The 19,125-nt window shown below is 45.4% G+C and overlaps 1 protein-coding gene across 2 annotated transcripts in view; it reads right to left on the reverse strand.

Annotated features, from left to right (window-relative positions):
• OSBPL10 (oxysterol binding protein like 10) overlaps positions 1–19,125 on the reverse strand; it is a 389,517-nt gene that overhangs the window by 369,498 nt on the left and 894 nt on the right. The window lies entirely within an intron of this gene.

Consider the following 19,125-nt stretch of genomic DNA (forward strand, 5'->3'; position numbering starts at 1 on the left):
AACCCGTTTTAAAAGCAGAGTCCTACACGGTTAAATACCATTTTTGAGGCAGTGGGAATGCCTCTGAAACGGTATTTAGTTTAAAAAAAAAAAATCAGCGTGGGGTCCCCCCCACTGCCGTAACCAGCACCAGGCTGAAGAGCCGGGGCTGGCATTAAAAAAAATCAGGAAACCCGACAAATAGGGCTTCGCTGATTTTTTAAAACCAGCCCCAGGCTCAAGGGCCGGGGCTGGTTCCCAAAATACGGGGGACAATATGAGTAGGGGTCCCCCGTATTTTAAGAACCAGCCCCAAGCACAACCAGCCAGCAGGGTAATGCCACAGCCGGGGGGAGACTTTTTATACAAGTCCCCCCGGCCAAAGCATTCATCCCTACCGACCAGTCAGCCTGGCCAGGGGCCCCGGGGGAGTGGGGACCCCCCCCCCAATAAAGAGCCCCCCCCCCCTCCAGGACTTACCTGACCAGGCTGAAGCCTGGTGCTGTCCCTGGTGGCCCTGTGCGGTGGCCACCGGGCTATTTATTGTGTAAAAATATAGATGAAAAACCTATTGTTTTAAACTGTGGAACTATGAGTCCCAGCAAGCCTCCCCCGCAAGCTGGGACTTGAAGAACCACAAGTCCCAGCCTGCGGGGCATTAAAGGGCATGCTGGGTCTTGTAGTTCCACAGTAAAAAAATAGATAAATAAATACACACTGACACATTAGAAAAATAAAAGTTTAATACATACATTACACAAACACACTGATACTTACCTATCTTGAGCCCGTCGGTAGGTCCCAGGGTCCGGTCCGGTGGCTTGGTTCCGGGGCTGGTCCCAGTGGGAAAGGGTCTTTATGGCTCTTGCCGTTTAAAAACCCGTTTAAAAAAAACGGGTCATGACCCGTTTTAGCAGTGGGAAAGCAGCATTATTGACACTTCTGGATAATAGTCGTGATTTTGAGTTGTACGCAAACCCTTATTTGGAAATAAAAGTCAGTCTAAATTGACCTTAATTTCCACTGGTGTCCGCAGAAGAGGGGACAGGAGTTGACATTGTGCGACGTCAACCTCCCACCTCGGCAGGCATCCACAAACCCTGAACCATAAGGCCTGGGGATGAATTTGGATCGCTACGAGTGATCCTGAATTGGCCCCATTGTATCCACTGCACCACTGGATTGCCCTATTACTCGCGCAGTGGGTGGTGGAACGGGGGAAAACATGGGCGGATGGGGGCGGTGGTGACAATGGGGCATGGGAACACCCAGAGTTTCATGGGTGTTCCCATGCAAATGCTGGAAGTTCCCATGCATGATGTCAGCCGTCTGCCCTGCCTTTGGCAAAATGCCCACAAATATAATTCAGTTTCCACTGACTTATATTTGAGTGGCCAGAACAATCATTTGATGATCGTCGACCATCGAATGATTTCTCCACTAGCGGGACATGTGAGGGGATGTGTCTTTGTGACACATCTGCTCGCATGGTTAAGAGGGAATATGACGGGGTGGGTTTTGGCGGGGAGTGCCTCCCCTCTTTAAAAGATGGATGCCCACACAGTTCATGTTTAGCTATTCTCTCAGGAGATTTTCGGGTAGTCCTCTGGATCCCACGAAATCCAGGCAGACCTCCTATATCCTACTTCTATTTCTGTAGTATGTTTTGTTGCCCGTAGCAACATCTCATGTGAAATAGAACTCCCATCTTAGTAAATTTCTCCCATTGAGTTCTATGAGAATATAAAATGACAACATACAGATGAAGAATTTCTGAAATAAACTGCGTTATATAGCAATTGTGGGCACAGCATTATCTCACCCAGGATTAAACTGTTTTTAAAATGTTTTATTTGACAAACTGACATATGTTCTCTCTGTTATATTTTACAAGAGTCAAAGACTCTTCAAACATAAATTATGCCACCTCTGCCCGCCAAATGTAAGGATGTATATAATAAAATGTTTTCTGAGAACAGGAGCCAGTGCGCACGCAGCACATGAAATGGCAGGGCAAAGGTTTACTTCAAATATTACACAGTATTTTTTATATAGCAGCCATCTGCAGCCTCACCTGTGCTCATTAATAACAGTGTGTGTGTGTGTGTGTGTGTGTGTGTTTTTATTTACTGCCCACTGTCTTACGCACTCCAGCAGAGGTTAGAATTCATTTCTATGTATTTTTTCTTTCTGTATCACTATCACACTTTATGACTCAATGCGCTGCCCTGCCAAATGTGCAGGAGCCTTACAAATCCAGCATAACAATAACATAAGACACAAAAAGAAAAATGAACATTCAAAGATATATTTCCCTGTGACTGCGACTTAGATATAGTCAGGGCTATTTTTCTGCAGGCTCCAGCAGGAACTGTGGCCCTTATTCTAGTTCACTCTTTCTGACAAAATATTTCTTAGATGGACAAAACCATGTGCACTGCAGGTGAGGCAGGTGTAAAACCCCACCCAAATCTAATTATCTCTACACAAGTAACACCTGCCTCACCTGCAGTGCACATGGTTTTGTCCATCTAAGAAATATTTTGTCAGAAAGAGTTAACTAGAATAAGGGCCTCAGTTCCTGCTGGAGCCTGCAGAAAAATAGCCCTGGATATAGTGTTCCTTTTAGGAACAGGGGCGGGCAGGGCGCCGCTGCACGGGGCCAGCGTCAAGGAGGCAGACCGGGCCCGACGACGTCACAGTTCTGGGCGGTCCCGGGCCACCGACATCATAAAAGGGGCATGCCCGGGCCGCGCCGTGATGAAAAGGGTGTGGGCCCGGCCGCCGTCGTCACTGTTGTATACTGCGGCGCCGGGCTTCCCAGGTATCAACATAAAAGTAGGAGGCAGGCTGTTTTAGCGGGGCGCTGCCAGAGGGGCAGGGCGTATTTTGCCCTTTAAAAATCGGGCAGGGCCCGCAAAAACAGCCTAGTGAGAACACTAGATACAGCGGCGTAACTATAGCACCGCAGCCCCCGCCACCGCGGGGGGGCGCTGTGCATGTGGGGGCGCCGGGGGCTGCGGTGCTATAGTTACACACACCCCCCCCAATCCCCCGCAGACTTACCTATCTCGCTGGTCCCGGCGGCTCCGTTCTTCTGCTGAGGACCACCACAAAATGGCCGCCCCCATATAGCACACAGTTCTCTGAAACTGTCTGCTGTATGGGGGCGGCCATTTTGTGGTGGTCCTCAGCAGAATAAGAACGGAGCCGCCGGGACCAGCGCGATAGGTAAGGCTGCAGGGGATTGGGGGGGCGCCCAAAACTTAGTTACGCCACTGACTAGATATATTACTTTACTTATCCTGAAAAAAACACACATTGAAGCCTATGATTTTATAAGAGTAATTCAATCAATAAAATCAGCAATATGGAAAACATAAATTTTCCACTGAACATCACAAACATTCCAAAAGTTGTAAGAAATTTTAATTTTATATGTGTAGTTTATCTACAGGATCAACTTGTATTTTAAATTACTCTATTGTAACTGTATTTCCAAGTGCCTGTCAGCCAGCCTGCAGGATCACCAGATGTCCTGAGCTGGCACAGGCTGGCAGACAGGAGCTCCATCTGAAGGGGTCGCGCGAGCATCTCACACGCTCACATGTCCCCATCAGCAAGGCACTTCAGGGAGATGTGTATGGAGTGGGGGCAGGGATTAGTACAGATGAGCTGTGGGGAGACAGCAGAGGGCTCCGACAGAACGGGGCGTGCAAGCGTCTCGTGCGCACATGCCCCTTCTGTCAAAAGGGCGGCAATTAGCGATTCTATCGCCATGAGCTGCTCCATTGAGAACTGCTCCATTGAGAGCTGCTCCATCTGCACCTTGCAAACTAAGGGGGGTATTCAATGTCTTGGTCACGATGGTCGAGCTTGCTCGACCGCTGTGACCCTGTCCCGTTGCGGCCGGGAAGAGGCGAGCTGCAGCCGGCAGCTCGTCACTTCCCGGCCGTTCTCTGCAGAACGAGCCCAACAGCTTGTGAAATCGGGCTCGTTCTGCCAAGAAACCATGCTCAATGCTGTCGGGGAAGACAGCATTGAATAAGGCCCAGCGGAGGTTGGGGGCGGGGCCACAACGGCGTGGAGTAAGGAGCACGGTGTGAGAGCTCCCCAGCAGGAGGGTAAAATCCTTATACTACTACATGGCGCTGAAATCCCCCTGCCTGTACCTGAGAGACGGAGATACAGCCGGGGGTGCTCCAAACGTGGTCGGTCCGCCCAGCACTTTGTGCCCGTTGTGTGCAGCCCGGGCGCCTAACTATAGAGAGAGGCAGCCGGGGATAGAGCGCTGCATTCAGCGTCCGGAAGTACCCGGCGAGAGTCGGATGTCCCGGCGCCCTCTCTGAAAGCCTGATCCCGGTGCAGATCTGCAGCCTGATACTTCGGCGTGGCTCCCAGTAAAGACCCCGCAAGCCTCCTCACCGGGTCGGAGGGGGTCCGCATACCACGCCAGACGCCGCCACAGCACTAATTCCCGGCACCCTAACTCTGAAAGCTTGTTCCCGACGCGGATCTGAGGCCTGACACGACGGCGCGGCTCGCAGTAAAGTCCCCGCAAGCCTCCTAACTGGGTCAAAGAGGGCCCGCATACCACGCCAGACGCCGCCGCAGCACGAATGCTGCGAGACCACATCAGCGGACAGTTTTGGAGGTCAGGGGGGTGTACCGTGAAGAGTGGTGGGCAGGGAGTACTTCGGTGTGCTACTCTGCAGTCTGTGGGTGCCCCGGCACAGCATGCATGAATAGGTGAAGCCCTGGATGCCTGAAAAAGCCTACCCAGATACCCTGGAACTCCTGCAAAACGGTGCAAGGACGCTGGAACCCGGTGCAGTATAAGCTAATTTTTTTTGTTGTTTTTTTTTTTCCCTCCTCTGTGTGCTCCAAGTAATTTCTGAGACTCTTTGCTACTTATAAAAAATAAATAAAAAAAAAACCTTTGCCTGTGTGAACTGTTTATGCGGTAGGCGAGCCTAGAACTTTGGTACTATTCTAGAACAAAACCCAAATTTGCCAAAGCCAGACAAACGACAATTTTCTGTGCTAAAGCCCAGCCGGTGACATTAGGCTCACTATCCTCCTTAAGTACAAAATTTGTGAGCTTCTCCTTGGCAATCCTAGGCCTCGGACTGACAGTCTAATTGAATCACCTATAACATCATGGGTAAAACTGGCAATGCTACGGCCGCAGCCCGGCTGGAAAAATTTGCAAGATCCCAGCTTAGTAATCCACCTCAGACTCCGTCCACTACACCACAGGCAACCCCCACAAAACATAAAACCCCAGAGAAGGCCTATGAAACCTCGTTACAACAGATACTTGAAGCTATTTCCAGCTCTGAGCAACGTTTATCTGGGCAGATTAAAGATCTGTAGTCGGAAATCCTTTCTATAAAATCTGACTTCAAAGTCATAACTGAGCGTATGGAGGAGGTCGAGAAACGTATATCACTAATAGAAGAAATTAACGCTCAGTACCTCAAGAAACTGTCAAACGTTACCCAGCAAACCTCTGAATTAAAAAATAAGGTTACAGAGATGGAGGGCAGGCTGAGACGCAACAACCTCAGATTTGTGGGGCTACCCGAGCATGCAGAGGGGCAAGATCCCCAGAAATTTGTTGAAAACTGGCTGTTGGACTCAGTTGGTAAAACAACATTTACAGCCCAGTTTGCGGCCGAGCGCGCACACAGGGTCCCCCCTAGACCACCACGTACCTTCATCGTAAAATTTGTAAGCTTTGTGGACAGAGACATTGTGCTACGTTCAATTGGGACGAACGGCCCATTACTGTACAATGGAAATAAGATCGCAGTGTTTCCTGACTTCGCGCTTGAAGTACAAAGGGAGAGAGCAAGATTTGGCGATATAAAGAAAAAATTGCGTGAATTGAACTTCAGCTATTCCATGCTATTCCCGTCCAAGCTTAGGGTGGTGGATAACAATACAACACACTTCTTTTGTAATCCCACCGAAGCAGCCCAGTGGCTGGAAACAAAAACTGCTGATTCTGGACAGAGGGCGTCTGTGTAGTAATTATTATAGAAATGAAAAGAAGTTAACAAAACCTGCTGTGGAGACTTCTCCCTTTTTTTCCTTCTCCGCTCAGGGGTGGCCCTTTAGGCCTTATTTATCTAGCCCCCTCAGCGGGATGTCTTTTCTCTTCGTCTTGTTTGTTCTTTGCTTGTCGTCCTTGTTTCTTCTTTTTCCTTTTTTTATTATGGGGGAGGGATGGGAAATAGGTATGCCTACGGGGTATGGGTATACAGGGTGGGGGGGTGGGAGTCCTGCTTGGTAAAAAGTAATATCAGAAAAAGTTCATTTGTACATAGGAATGTGTCCACATGCTTTGGCCTTCTTTGTAAGGCAGATACAATGTGTAAAGGTGGAGCAAAGTGCTCAGATTATATTATATGCTTGATGCAAAACACTAAAGGGATCCTTTAGATGGTTAAATTATTAGCCTGGAATACCAGGGGATTAAATAATAAGATCAAACGCTCCCTGGTCTTGAACCAGCTAAGATCATATGGGGTGGACATTGCCTGCCTCTCTGAAACCCACCTTATAGGGGGTAAACTTTTGGCCCTCAAGCAGCGGTGGGTAGGTTGGGCATTTCATGCTCCCTTTACCACATCTTCTAGAGGGGTATCGGTGCTTATTAGAAAAACACTGGCATTCAAAAGTAACTGGGTGGAGATAGATCCAGGCGGTAGATATGTATTCTTAGACTGTTATTGGTTCCTTATCTTTGGTAATATTGGCAGTATATATCCCGCCCCCCTTCTCCTACGAAGTTTTGGTCAAGGCTATTGCATTTGCAGCAATCAATACATCTGCATCTGTAATATGCACAGGAGATTTTAACAACATCCTTGACCCAGCTATGGACAGATGGAGAGGTAACCACACCCCAGTAATGGGTGGGGGGACCTCTTTTGCAAATTTCGTGCGAGATGTGGGGTGGAGGGACATTTGGCGGGAACGCAACTTAAAAACTTTACAATATTCCTGCTTCTCATCATCATATCAAATGTTCTCTAGAATCGACTTGATGTTGGTATCCTGCTCTTTTGGATCCATGGTCGGGAATATAGAATATAAACCACGCGGTATCTCTGACAACTCACCTATTATTATGGAATTTTCCAATGAACTGGAGAGAGGCCAGGGGTACTGGAAGTTAAACCGGGCATGGTTACATTATCTGGGGCAAGATGAAAGTATGATCAAACTATGGAGAGAATTCTGGGAGGCTAACCAGGGTTCAACAAACGCCGCCATTGTATGGGATACTTTTAAAGCCTTTATGCAGGAAGCGTATAGCAGAGATCAATAAGGCTAAGAAACAGCGCTTGCAGGAGTTGGAGGATGGCTGTCTGGGGTTAGAGTCTGAATATATAAAAAATAAATCGGAAACAGCAAGGCTGAAATGGCAAGAAGCCCAAAAAAACTGGCTGGAGGCCGTCCGGGACGAAAACTCCAGACTGCTGATCTACCAATCCTGCAAAGCATATCAGACGGCAGATAGAGCAGGTCGATACTTGTCGTACCTTGCGGAAGCAGAATCCCCCCCCCCCCCACACCTGTATTGGCCCAATATGCGATCCCCAAGGCCAGCTGATATCTGACACACCCCAGATTGGGGCATTGTTCTGTAAATACTTTCAGGAGTTGTATACCTCCGAGACCCAGCTCACTCTGGAAGAAATTAAGCTCCAGATAGATAATATTGACTTACCCAGTCTTTCTCAAACCGAAAGTCAAGACTTGGGAAAACCGCTAGAACTAAATGAAGTGTACCAAGCTATAAAAGAGCTACCGGGAAGGAAAGCCCCCGGGCTAGATGGGATCCCTGCAGAAGTGTTTAAAAAACACATAGATATAATTGCCCCTCAACTTCATGCGACCCTGTCCCAATGCTTCGAGGAGGGGGATATCCCCGCGTCGATGGTAGAGGCAATGATTATAGTGATTTTAAAACAGGGGAAGAACGCAAATAGCTTAAACTCGTATTGACCTATCTCCCTGCTGTCAAATGAGGCAAAAATTCTTGCAAAAATATTGGCTAATAGACTAAAGAAACATAGATCTAAAATAATCCATCCTAATCAGGCAGGGTTTATGCCCGATAAATCAACATCTGTTAACTTACGTAGACTAGTAGACTATATACTCACTTACAACTGCCTTTAGAATTGGAAAGTCAACCATACGTAGTATCGTTAGACGCTACTAAAGCATTTGACGTGATAGAATGGTCATATTTATGGGTCACCCTAAAGGCCTTTGGGCTAGGAGATAATTTTATTAAGTGGGTACAGCTATTATATAAGCATCCCACAGCCAGGGTCTCACTGAATGGTTGGATATCGCCCGCATTCAGGCTTAATAGAGGAACTAGACAGGGGTGCCCCCTCTCCCCCCTTTTGTTTTCACTCGCTATTGAACCCCTTGCCTGTAAGTTGAGATCTCATATTGGTATCCGTGGACTGCGAATGGCCCAGGGCATAGACGTGGTCTCCCTATATGCGGATGATGTACTAATATATCTCTTTGACTATAGGGTGTCCCTTCCCTTGGTTATACAAGCGATCTCTGACTTTGGTGGGCTCTCTAGCCTGAAAATAAACTGGGGAAAGTCACATATTTTGTATTTGGGCACTACACCGGTTCAGGAACTGCCCCCTCCGATCCCGCTGGTCTGGACAGCCAGGTTTAAATACTTGGGGGTCCTGATCTCGCGTAACTAGGAGGATTATATACAGCATAATATTTATCCTATGTTGAACAAATTGGAAGCAAAACTTAAGACATGGAACAAATTGCCCCTGTCAGTAACGGGTAGGATTAATTTAATTAAAATGGTTCTGCTCCCGCAATGGCTATATCTGGTTCAACAAGCCCCAGTATGCCTCCCAAAAAAGTTATTTAGGACGCTCAATAGCAAACTGTCGTCATTTATTTGGCATAACACTCGCCCAAAGGTCCAGTTGACGAAGCTGATGATAGATAGGGGGAGAGGAGAATTGGGACTTCCCGACTTTTGATTATTTTATTTAGCCGCACAACTGGCCCAGCTACGCCCTTGGATGGTGGACACTGAAGATAGTGACCTGGCACGGGCAGTAGTTGCATTGGCTTCACCAAACTGTCCCCCCCAAAACCGAATACTTTAATCACATATCCTGGCATTAGATCTACCACTGGTTAAGCAAGCCATAAAAGTCTGGCAGGAGGTGGACGGTATGGTGAACACACAAACTATTGATCCTCAACTTCCAATAGATAGTCCTCTGACACTTAAGGAATTGAGAACAATTCAAGTTCATGAAGTATGGGACCGATACTCTATAACAACTCTAGGCCAACTATACCATGCCGGACGCTTAAAAACGTTTGCTGAATTGAAGTCCGAATTCGGTCTCCCTAAATCTTATTTATATAGATATCTTCAGCTGAAATCGGCAATGACCGCCCAGTTCCCGACGGGTCCCCCGAGTTTACTCGAATCCCCGATTAAAATCATGATAAAGGTAGGCGGGCCAAAAAAACTGGTTAGTAGGATCTATAAACGAGACAAGGGGAAAGACAGTATGGAAGCTCTGAGGCATAAGTGGGAGCAGAACCTGGGGCCAATTGGGCATGAAGATTGGAGCTGTGCGGTATCCAATCCAATATACGCTACAAATGCTCTTAGGGTGCAGCAGGTTCAATATTATATACTACATAGAGTATATCTATCCACAACCCGAATGGTCAAATTTAATGGCAGGACATCAACATTATGCCCTAAGTGCAATCAGCAGACAGGCACTTTCTTCCACCTTTTGTGGCAGTGCCAAAAGGTAGAGTCATCCTGGGCGGAGGTTATCCAAGCACTAGTAGACTCAGGCATCCCCGGGACGGTACTGTCTGCAAGAAGCTGTCTGCTTAATATACTCGACCTACGGCAGCTGGAATCTGGCGACAGGCAATATGTCATCAACTTATGTGCCCTGGCAAAAGTAATAATTGCCAGGAGCTGGATGGTGAAAAATGGGCCGAAATTTGCCTGCTGGAAAGCGCTAGTCACATATACCTCGAAACATGAAAGGTCCCTTCACATTAGTCGTAATACGCTGCATAAACATCATAAAATCTGGCACAGATGGACTGAGTTGTTCTCCACTGGTCAGTGAAGGTAGAAATGCTGCTTTGGGTAATAAAAATAAATTTACACGTTGGAATATAAAATTTGTTTATTAATATTCACAATAAGTACACATTTGTAAGAGTGTAATATATTATTAACACCTACTTTAAAAATTCCACATTTTTGGAATTTTCGGATCTTCAAGAGTTTTATAGTGATAAAGTAAAACACAATACACTTTGAATCAAGTTAAGTATATATAACTAAATAAATATTATATATTTAAATATATATATATATATATATATTTTGATCACTCACTTAAAAAAAAAAATGTAAAAAAAAAAAAAAATTTTTTTTTTTTTTGCTAGTTTCTGTACTATTTACTTGTAATTTCATATAGGTCACAGGATTCCCAAGATTGCAGATTATTTCTTTGACTAATGGTTTAAAACACATTGATAAACAGTGGTGCTAAAACAAAGTAAAATCCGTGCTGAAATAAAGTGGGCCAAGGCAGTAGGAACCATATACCATCAGAAATGGCGAGCAGGAACTAAAAAGCAAGTTTATATCCTACTATACCAAGTGAGGGACTCCTGGGAGGGTAAACCGGGTGGGAGTTTCTCGTAATATGAATGTAATTTTTTATTGTCATTTGGTATACCCCACCGGGGATTTATATGTTAAATGTGTTAAAGAATAAAATAAAGAATATTTAAAAAAATAAATAAATAAGGCCCGGCGGCCATCTCCTCATGAGGTGATGGTCGCCGGCGATTGAATACCCCCCTAAATATTACATAATTTTTTCAAACCAATCAGAATCCTTTCCATCAAGAAGCATAGTATGATTTGTAAGAGTTGAAAGAGGGATGCACTACTGTGGTCTTCCTGTCCTACAGGGAATCTTCATGTCCTATCACAACATAGTCAACATGATGTCTACAGAGCGTGTGCAGGGACCTGTTAGGGAACTCCTCTACTATTGTGTAAACCCCCAGAGTCTTCACCAAAAAGAGCAGCTCATGTTCCCTTAGTGCAGATGGCATGCCAGTACTTAAGATGCCACCTGGACTTAACCTCTGAGTAGTTTGGCACAGGATCAGGCTGGATAACGGTATTATACTAGGACAAGGGCACTTTGTATAGCAGGATAGAATAAAGAATACATTATCACTGCTAGCTGGGAGAACCACAGTAGGGTACACAGTTGCAATACTAAGAACCCGGGAGCAGCTATCCTGTGTTAAATACTAAATGTGCTAGGCTCAGAGTCTAAAAGTAACACATCAGCAACCAATGCAACACTGCAATAAGATGGTACCAATATCATAATACGAATACAGCAATGCATGCAGTGGCGTAATTTGCGCAAGGCAGCCCCCGCCACTGCTTGGGGGAGCGGGGGCTGCGTGGGCGCCGGGCCGCCGGCTCCCGCCCGGCGTACTGAGCTGCCTGCTGTGTCACATTATGTGTGCGGTGCAGCGCTGCTGTCGCGCCGACACAGCACGGCCGCCGCCCTGACAGTCTGACAGAATCACTGTCAGACTGTCACATGATGCGGCTGTCCAATGGGGAGGGTAGGCGGGCGGGCTGCGTTCAAATGAGAGGGCGGGGGGCGTGGCCTGGCACGGAGAGTGACAGGTAAGCAGCAATGACTGCTGGTTACCCTGCCTCAGCTTTTCCTATGCATGTGACGTGATGACGTCACACGCTGGAGAGGAGCCGGGAAGCTGAGCAGAGGCAGTGAGGCACGCTTTCAAGTCTCAGCTTATAACAAGCGGATTTGTGCTTGTTATCTTTGTGAGTAGTTCAGTTGCTTATTTTATATTAGGGTTGCGGGTTGCTTGTTTGGGGGCTTATTTTAATTATATTTTCCAGCAGCTTGTTTTGGGCTTTCTGTTTTTTTTTTTTTTTTTGGGGAATTCACTCATTTAGCATAGAGATAAGGGACAAACACATGTGAGAACTAGTAGAACTAATAGCCCCCACACACTAGAATGATGTTTTGGCTGATTGCCCTATTTCTGACCTATATATCGGCCGATTTTTATTGATAATCGGCAATAATCGACCGATTTTTGTAGATTATCGGAAAAAATCAGCTATCTCTGTTGCTGTCTGCTGGTTGTGTGTATTCATTGTGTGTATTCATTTTTTGCCTTACCAAAATTCCATGGGGGGGGGGGCGCAATAATTTTTTTGGCTGGGGGGAGCAAAATTTATAGTTACGCCACTGAATGCATATAGAAGTTATAAATGAAAGAATAATAATCCAAACAGAAAAAAGCAAGAAGTCAAGGAGGACCATCAGGATTTAGCTTTAGAAGGCTGGATCAGGATATCTGGGAACACCAGGACTCGGAGAACAGCAGCAGGACTGGATCACCAACTACACCTGCCCGCAGAGGAACCGAATGACAATGCTCACAAGTAGCTATCAGCAAAAGACTAGATTAAATACCCTTATGTAATTCTTGTACTTCTGCCGGAGTCCCATCAATAATACACAGCCATTAATGGCTTCTTGTTGATGAGACGGATGACGCACCGGCACATCGCCTATCAATAGCCGGGAGGGAAAGTGTGCTTCCCTGCCTGTGTCTAGTGGGGTCCCGTGGCACGCATCTCCCAACACACACACACTGCCCTGTATGCACGTCCTGTGCCAGTCAGAGATTGCGATGTCAACTGACAAGACCATGTTAAGACTGTGTAGTATGACAGTGGGAGACAGACCTGGTTAATACATTCATGAAAGCAACGCTAAGCCTTTGCTGTATTTATTATTTATTTACAGTTTATATAGAGCACACATATTCCACAGCGCTTTACAGAGAATATTTGAACATTCACATCAGTCCCTGCCCCAGTGGAGCTTACAATCTATATTCCCTACCACGTGTACACGTGCACACCGACATTCTAGGGTTAATTTTGTTCGGAACCAAATAACCTACCAGTATATTTTTGGAATGTGGCAGGAAACAGGAGAACCCGGAGTAACCCCACGTAAGCACGTGGAGAATATACAAACTCCACACAGTTAGAGCCATGGTTGGAATCAAACTCATGACCTCAGTGCTGTGAGGCAATAATGGTAACCAATATACCATCCGTGCTGCCCCAATATTGATACAGTATTCATACTGTAGTTGGCTATGACTTGTATAATTTGCATCAGAGTTGTTTCAGAACACTACGGGTGAAATTTAATAGGATAACAGATTCAGAAAGTGAGTTTTGCCAAACTGGGTTTGCAGTGTAAATGATTACCGCTTAAAAAAAACCTGGAGATTTCTTACCAAATCTCTCACTTTCTGAATCTCTCATTCTATTAAATTTCACCCTATATCTCGTTAGAACAGACATTTTGCAAACTTGTACAGTATATGTTTTATTTTTTGTTTGTAAAGTCCAGTCAAATTGTGCTTATGTGTTATAGTGGCAGCTTTTGTACATACTGATTTCAGGTTAATTTCTATGCAATACGGATTATGCCCTGGACCCCATTTTTATTTAAAAAGTAGCCCTGAGTTACAGTTATGAATATTATCATGATAAAGGTCTAATGATAAAACTATCTGTACATTTGACTATGAAACATGTATGTGGGATAAGTTTAAGAAACTTCCACTGCTTACAAGACAGCCAGCGGAAGGAAATGTGGCTGTCAAAGATAATTCATCAGAAGATAATTTACAGAATATAACCGAAATGGAAATGTGACGGGCATTTTAGAAAGGCAGCTGCATGCAGGAGTTTTATACACGAACAGAAAATGTCTTGGGAAATCTACCATAGAAGTATTAAACTTTTACTTAGCGTGCATTTGCCAGAAAGTCATGTGACTTTGCTATAACTCTCTTCCCCCTTCTTCCCCATCTATATCCCCAATCTTCCTTATCCAGAAGACACTTGAATCAAATTCCATATCACAGTTCAAGTTTTAAATATTTCCAAATGTAGGAACATGTGGGATAATTACTGATCCAAATGCGTTAAACAGACGCACGACTCAGTAGTGCTGAGCATCATCTTTGTGACTTTTTGCAATACAGAATTATTAGGATGAACCAGCAACTTCTGCTGATTAATATGATATGGGTCATGCCTGTGGCAGCATCTGCATAAGAAATGGAACATTACAGTGTTTTCCAGCAAAACAATGTAACATAGCATTTTATATGTTGATATAGCAGTTTTTGCAAATAAGATGCATTTGAGGGCGATACCCTATAGAAGCCTATGGGCTTCTATCGCCGCCTTGACGTCCGCGGTCTCCTGATCTCCTCCTCCCTCAGCAGGTGTCACAGCCGGGAGGACATCCGGCTGCAGGGGGGAGGAGGAGACGCAGGGGGACACTAGCAGCCGCCGGGATGTGACGGAGACCCCGGCAGACCACATCAAAGGTATCGCGTGGGTCTCCGTCACCGCAACCCGATGCATATGCGGCAGCATCGTGGCGGCTGCCAGGCGAAGGGCGGCGATGTATATTAATACATCACGCCCTTAATGAGGTATCTTGAGGGCGAAACCCATGTGTGAACACAAAGTGCATTTATGTTGTATAACACATCATCAAACACATCAAACACATGAAATATGCGCAAATATAACGTTTCTACAATGAAACAACGTTTGTACACTATCTCAGGCACTGAATCTGAATGCTAATCATTTTCTTGCACATATTTAGTGCCAGTTACATATCATGTCCCCAGCAGTGCCTGTTACAGATGCACCTAGTACTGCCAATTACAGGTGTCCCCAGTAGTGCCTGTTACAGGTGCCCCTAGTACTGCCAATTACAGGTGTCCCCAGTAGTGCCTGTTACAGGTGCCCCTAGTACTGCCAATTACAGGTGTCCCCAGTAGTGCCTGTTACAGGTGCCCCTAGTACTGCCAATTACAGGTGTCCCCAGTAGTGCTTTTAAGTACAATTTCAGAATAACTTTTTGCTATTCATTATCAACAAGCCTGTTTCAATAAAAATAACGTATGTTACTAAATATTACACTTGTCATATAAAACAAATAATAATATACAATTGAATATAATAGAAAATTGAGACTCAAAATAATTTTCCAGTATAAAATTGTATTTTAACACTGACAAACACTAAATAAGATAAGGCGGATTTGCTGTCTATGTGCTTTAAACCATAAAATACTTCTTTCTAGATTGAAAGAAATCAGCCCTGACTAAAAATAACATCTTGTGCACTGAATACAGAACTTGCTGGTCTCATCTGTGCTGACAATTTGAAATGCAGAAGGGGGAAGCAATTATTTTTTTGCAAGGTATTAGTAAACATTTGGGACAGGACCATGGAGAGTGTCCAACCGATGAATTTCCAGTAAGTCCCTGAAAACTCCATGTTCTGCACTCAAACACAATATGCATACAGTACATAAGTAAGTATTCTTATTGTGAATTCAATACATTAAGGGATGTACTATATACAAGTTGCCCTGAAAAAAAAATGCAAACTATGGCATATATTCAATGCCGTGGGCGAGCGGTGACTGCGAGCAGGACTTTTTGCTCGCAGTCACCGCTCACCCTGTCAGTATTCAACTGACCCCCCTCATACGCAAATTCCCCCTCGCTCCGTTTTTTGAGCGAGGGAGAATTGGCGTATGTGCCTCCAAAAGCTGCGAGAATCGAGGCTAATTACAGCGAGTTTGCTGCACTAGCCTCGGCTCTCGCAGTTTAGGGGAATCCTCGCCGTTCTGTGACGGCGAGGATTCCCCCGGGACGTTGCATAGTATGAGCGGCCGGCGCGGGGTTAAACTGCGAGGATCACTGGTTTTCTGTGATCCTCGCAGTTTAACCCCCTCGCCGGCCGCTCGCACGGGCATTGAATACCTGCCTATAGGTCTATGGCGAAGGATATGAAGCCGCAGAAGTCTGCACATGCCTTAGAGACTAGTGTGACTGAGTGAGAATTTCCTTGCTAAGGAATAAGGGACTACTTCAGCATAAGTGCAACTGCAAGGTAAAAACGCCAAGAAAAAAAAAAAGCCCCTGGGTAAACTGCGAGGGAATTGCAAATTAATCGCTAATCGCAATACATTCACAAATCTGTGCAAATCAGTCTGTGCAAATCTGAGTAGGTCTACAGCTTCCACAAATATGTGACTGAGACAGGGTGGCAGTGGTCATCACTGACGTCAGAGACCCACCCTGAAAATGACTTGGCACACCTGAATTTTTTCAGAACCCCAAACACTGGCTTCTTGTCAGACAAACTGCAAGGGGACTACATTTACTATCCATATGCATTTTCTTCTAGTTTGCAAGGGCAATAGGTTAAAGTGTAGGTTAGGTGTGCACCTTAATAAGTGGTTCTCAAACTCCACCCTCAAGGCTCCCAAACAGGCCGGGTTGTAAGGATATGCATTGCTGAGCAAAGACACTTAAAGCAAATTGGCAGAGGTACTAAATAAGTTCTTTGTGAACTTACTTTTTGTGAGTTATCCATTAAACATGGACCGAAAAGGCCCATACACACTGGGCGATTTTGAGCTGAAAGCTGTTCAAAACATAAAGTTTGAGAGGCTTTCAGCTCAAAGGCGCCCAGTGTGTATGGACCTTTAGGAATGCCTTGTGGAAAGTGTTTGGGAACTTCTGCGCTAGGTACAGATAAGAAGTTTAAGGGGGCATACAAAGGGGGCAATTTCAGCCCCTTTTCTAATACCGCTTTCAGACCGCACTCTAGACCCGGGTTATTGCCGTGTTCTTGCGGCCCCAACACGGGTCAAGGTGCGGTCTGAAAAGGCCACCACGGGTCGAGCAACACAGGTGTTCAACCCTGGTAATGACCAGGGTTGAACACGGCTATGACCCATGTCAAGTGCAGTGTGAACGGGTGCCTGGGTCGAGCGACCCTTGTCCCGTTTACAGTATGGAGGAGGCAGCACTGTCAGCTCCAAGTACTGCCTCCTCCCGAGCCCCCGATGATGCGCCTCCGCCCAGCTCCGCCCCATGTGACGTCACTGACTCTGCAATATGCCGTGTCGGTGTCGGAACTTTCAGACCGCATTGCCGTGTTGCTCTGGGGATGGGACCTGTGTCCTAATCCCGTGTGCGGCACGGCATTTGCGGTCTGAAAGTAGTATAAGTGATCTTACTAGATCACTTAGAAAAGGAGCATGGAATGCTCCGTGTGTCTGCCCTGCAGCGATGCCTATGCGCGTCGGTATCGCCGGCTGGGTAAGCCAATGCTTGCACTGGCTTTCCCTAGATCGCAGTGCTTTGCCGAGTATAACAATAGGCAAAGCCCCACTCAGCACGAAGGCTCAGAACAAAGCATTGTGGTGTGCTGAGCAGGGGGAACCGCGTTGTGTGCTGAGTGTTCGTGCTGAAGCGTGTCGCTCAGCCACAAGCCCATGTGTACAGGGCTTAACAGTGCACATCCAGCGTTCTTTATTAATGAGCCCGAATGGTTCAATTTGAAGGTGCGTACACACATACAGATTTATCTGTCCAATCTGGAAATTTATGGGAGCAAATGACAATCAAAAATTTCCACCCAAATGCAGGAAAACAGAAAAAAATATATGCTTTGATAAATTTGTTATATCAGAATGATTTAAACAATTTGTTTGACTTATCACTGTCTGTTTTCAAGCGTTTGGGAACAATTTTTGGATTGTCATTTGCTCCCATACATTTCCAGGTTTTTGTTCCCACCAGATAGATTTGACAGATAAATCTGTACGTGTACACGCACCTTAACTCTATGAAATGTGCTCAAATACCACTTAGCACAATAAATAATCTTCATTCATTTCCCTGTGTGCGTCTGAGTTGTGTGGAAAAAATAAGTGACAATACATTGTGCCTTCAGAAGTAATCAAGTATGTCTTTAGTTCATACCATTATGTTCTCTTTTCATAGCCATGCTTTGCTGACAATCTGTGAAGAAAGCTGCTAGTCCGGTATGGGTGGTGGATAGAACATGGGTATGTAGTGTATGCATGCATTTATTTTGACAGGAAACTCTGCAACTTCAGTCACTTACATTTATAATGCACACCAGAGGCAGAACTTGTGGGCTGTGGGACCAGGAGCAAAAATATAATTTGAACCCCTCACAATATGCAACAAGGCAGTGAGTGACAGGGTGAGGCAGAGGGTGACCGGGATAGGCAGGGGGAGGCAGAGTGTGACAGGGAAAAACAGTGGGTGACAGGAAGAGGGTGACGGGCAGCAGTGAGCCACTTATTCCTCAGGGGCCCAGACATTGACTATACTTTACAACTTTTTAAATCCTTGTGAGTAAAGGAATACCCCCCCCCCCACACACACACACACACACACACACACACATTATAGTCCAAAAGCCTTTTAAGATCTCTAGTGCCAGCTAAAAGTCTTCTAAGTAAACTGGGGAAAAAACGGCATGCACTTACCAACAATACATATTTTATCTCATTGTTTGCTACTGCTTATACACTGACTGTAAAACCCTAATACATTATTAATGGTAAAATACCTGCCTAGATTGTTTGACTGTTTGGCTTCATTTCTGTCCAGTTTCTTGCTATATATTCTGCTATAATCTGATTTTAAACTGTCATTTATTGAGCAATGCACATTTCTTAATGTTTCAAAAGATGTGCATAGAAATAACTTTGCCAGTGTTGTAAAGTTTCCCAAATGCACTGGCATCCAGGTGGCCTGATTAGTACACCAATGTACAAAATCAGGAAGTAGATCTGCAAGGTATATGATTAACCTCAGTGGTTAATTCCTAGTATCAATCATAAAGACAGGCGTCACATTGATTACATACAGACCGTTGGCCTTTGCTGGGGAAAGTACAGGCCACATCCAAGGCGAGACCAACACAACCCAGTGCACTAAACATAGCTTATTATATTATTGCAGGCTCCCAAACACTAATGGATAACATATGCACAATAATACCACAGCAGGAGAATACTTTACATAGGTAAGAGTCAGAGCTTGAGAAATGGACTGTACATGTACCAAAAAATC

The sequence above is a fragment of the Crinia signifera genome, chromosome 5, assembly GCF_055691185.1.
Source record: "Crinia signifera chromosome 5, ASM5569118v1, whole genome shotgun sequence".
Taxonomy (NCBI): domain Eukaryota; kingdom Metazoa; phylum Chordata; class Amphibia; order Anura; family Myobatrachidae; genus Crinia; species Crinia signifera.